Here is a 3755-nt window from a genome sequence, read left to right as displayed (position 1 = left end):
CAACAAAATCGAATTTCAGCCTTTGAACTTGATTCAGATAGGGTTCTCAAACATCGAGGCCGTTTGTGCATTCCAAATGTAGCCGGACTTTGGGACAGGATTATGTCAGAATTCCATTATTCTCAGTATTCTATACATCCTGGCTCCAAAAAGATGTATCATGGCCTCAAGGGCTTTTATTGGTGGAACGATATGAAGAAAGATATTGCGAGCTTTGCAGCTGAATGGCCAACTTGCCAACAGGTGAAGATTGAACACTAGAAACCAAAGCTGACTTTATTACAAGAAATGGAGATCTCAAATGGAAATGGGAAGTGATTAATATGGATTTTATTACGGGATTGCCCTGTTCTTATCGCAAGTTTGATTTTATTTGGGTGATCGTTGATAGGTTAACCAAATCAGCTCACTTCTTACCAATAAAGACTACCTATGTTGTTGAGAATTATGCTAAGCTATACCTTAAGGAGATTGTGCCTCTCCATGGTATTCCTCTGTCTATTATTTCTGATAGAGACGCTCAGTTTTCGGCAAAGTTCTGGAAATCTTTTCAGAAAATATTGGTACTCAAGTAAATCTTAGCACGGCCTTCCATCCGTAGATAGATGGACAAGATGAACGGACTATTCAGACTTTGGAAGATATGTTATGAGCACGTGTACTGGATTTCCAAGGAAGCTGGGATGATCATATACCTCTTATAGAGTTTGCCTATAATAATAGCTATCATGCCAGTATCAAAATGGCTCCGTATGAGGCTCTATACGGTAGGAGTGCAGGTCTCTCAGTTGGTTTGAAGTCGGAGAAGCAAGTTTTTTGGGCCAGATCTTGTTCATCAAGCTATTGAAAAGATAAAGCTTATTCAGGAACGGCTACATACAGCTCAGAGTCATCAGAAATCTTATCTAGATGTATGACGACGAGAACTGGAATTTCAGGTAGGTGATTGGTGTTTTTGAAAATATCACCCATGAAGAGCGTAATGAGGTTTGGTAAGAAAGGGAAACTCATTCCTTGATACATCAGACCTTATAAGATAGTCCGATGAGTAGGTCGGGTAGCTTATGAATTGTGTTACACCTCGGTAATTTCATGTCGTTGCGTCGTGAATAGATTAACGCCAGCTTAAGGCGAATATGAAGTTCCCACGACTATAAGAGGGTGATTGGAAACCTTAAGGCATATACGATAAGATTTTTAAGTTATATGACTTGGTGAAACTAGGTTCGTCAAAGGAAATGAAGTATAAGCTATGTTTGGGAAGGATTTCATGGTTATCGAACTAACGAATAATTAGTAAGGTCTTGAGGATGAGTTATAATGTTTGTTAGATCGTTAAGGAGGTGTTACACAAGTACCAAGAAGGTTCCATAAGGGTTCGAGATTAAACGAAGTGACGAGAACGAATTTGGAAAAATTGGGGATTATACGGTCATATATACGGACCATATATTTTATACGGCCCGTATACCTGACCATAGAACCCTTCCAGTGAAGGGTGAGTTTCTAGAAGAAACATACGGTCCATTATATGGTCCGTATTTCGGGTCGGGTCCGAGTTCAATTTTTATATATGCACGGTTTCCTTTTCTTTTTCTCACTTCTCACTTCTCCAACCTTCCGAAAACCTCTAGAATTTTCTCCATATCACACTAACACATATACAAGAAGGGGAAACAAAGATCAAACATCAAGAATTGTAGAATCAAAGGTGTGGATGCTTCCTAGGGTTGATAAAAGTTAAGAATTTCTTTGGTATTGGAGTTGAGTTCTTCTCAAGTGGGGTACTTTTATTCAAATATCATCTCTACACAACAAAAAGGTGAGTTCTACAATTGTTTTATGTTATTGATGGTGTTGAATAGTTGAAGAACTTGAAATAGAAACAAATATGGAATATGAACTCAAATATGCAAATAATGGTATGTTGGGTTGAAAGGTAGTTGAGTTATGATTCATGGTATAATATGAGTATAATCTTGTTATGAATGGCGCTAATGATGTTGATGAGGTATTATGGGAATGATAAGCATGATGTTATATTATAGTTGTGGTTATGGAGGATCTTGGAAGTGAATTTGGAAATTGATTAATATCTAGCTAAGGGAATTTACGTGTTATGACATTATAGGCATTGTTATGATGTTTGGGAGCTGTTTTATTACATAAGGAAAGGTGGTTGAAACCAAGGAAATGCTGCCCAATTTTCGTTAGCCTTAGCCGCTTTAGTTTAAGCTTAAGTATACTTCCAACAATCTAATCCTCGTACTAACCTTTTTGTATGTAAAATTGTGAGCCTGGAAGGAGAGCTCTTAGTCGACATCGTTAAGGAGATATAAAGGTATGTAAGGCTATCCCCCTTCTTTCAAAGGCATGACTCTTGTTTCATAATTTCTTCCCTATACTCCCATGACCTTCTTACATCCCTAAAGATAAAAGTTGAAGAACTTCAAGAACTTCTTACGAGATACGTTCCATAACGATAAGGATGACAATGATGACTTCATGATGCAGATATTTCTATGCTTATGATTTCATTGATACCATTCTTCATTGTTGTCTCGCCTCATAATATTAGTTCCTTCAAGGTGAGACTTAGCGATGAGGATGATGCCATAATGTAATCGGAGGTTCATGACCTTACGTTACTCCAATAAAGGGAGAAAAATTCGTAGAAGAGGAGAAATTTTTCGGCTATGGGGTATAAGGGGAGAGGAATGAGGGGTGAACTGAATCATCCCACCCTTTTAAAACTGCCCGTGTAGCGCTACCGTGGTGGAATGACCGTCGCAATGGCAGATTGCCATAGTGGTCCCCGACCACCGTAGCGAGTCGCGCATTTTCCAACCTCTTTGTAATTTTTTTCCCTTTTCGCGACGATAACTCGAAGTCCTGCCTCCTAGGATATAGGGGCTAGGAGTGTGACCCTTACCCCATCCCATGCCGTTTGGGGATGAATAGTAGTTTAATTGGTATATGGTGTAACGACCCGCCCGGTCATTATTTAATACTTCTCGAACCCGCGCTCAATCCAAACCTACGATCTTAAATGGTAAGCCTTATGGGGTGTTTAAATGATTAATAGTGGGAAAAATCAGTTCCGACAAGAGTAAAAAATCGTGGGCCCGGGCAGAAGTTGGTCCGCCAGGCGGATTTCACGGACCAGTGTGCGCATTTTTCCATACTTAGTTTTATATTTCACCCTCCTTTTTAATAAAAGACCCTCCAAGGATACTATTAGGTTTTACCTGAAGAAAAACCCTTGACACCAAGAAAAAGAGGCTTCTCCAACATTCTCCATATCTTTCCCTACAACTAACATCTCTCATGGATTCAGATAAGGGCTAGGAGGGTGAGTATTTCACGGAGGCTCGAATAGTTGTTCGTCATCGAGGTAGGTTACGGTTTACTTGAGTTAGACTTTAATTAGTGAATCGTATCTATGTATAGAATTGACGGGAGGTTGCATGATTTGGTCTTCGGACATAGAGTTTGGATGGATATGTTCATAATTTAACAGAAATTTATGTGTATATAGTAACTAGGGTAACAACGAGTATATTATTGGGTACTAATTTCTACAATTGTTGATGTTTATGCATTGCAGTTAGGAAGTGATTATTTGTCATTGTTAAAAAGGGCTATCCCGCAGTTTAGAGTAACTATTCCCTTGTATATCAAATTTTCGCATTGATTGTCGAGTAAATTTGTAACATTCATTATGGTTGTCCATTCGTGTCAATAAAAATGGTTGC

Source organism: Lycium ferocissimum, chromosome 9 (genome assembly GCF_029784015.1).
Source record: "Lycium ferocissimum isolate CSIRO_LF1 chromosome 9, AGI_CSIRO_Lferr_CH_V1, whole genome shotgun sequence".
In the NCBI taxonomy this organism is placed as follows: domain Eukaryota; kingdom Viridiplantae; phylum Streptophyta; class Magnoliopsida; order Solanales; family Solanaceae; genus Lycium; species Lycium ferocissimum.
The sequence above is the reverse complement of the archived record's forward strand: the minus strand, read 5'-3'. Positions refer to the sequence as shown.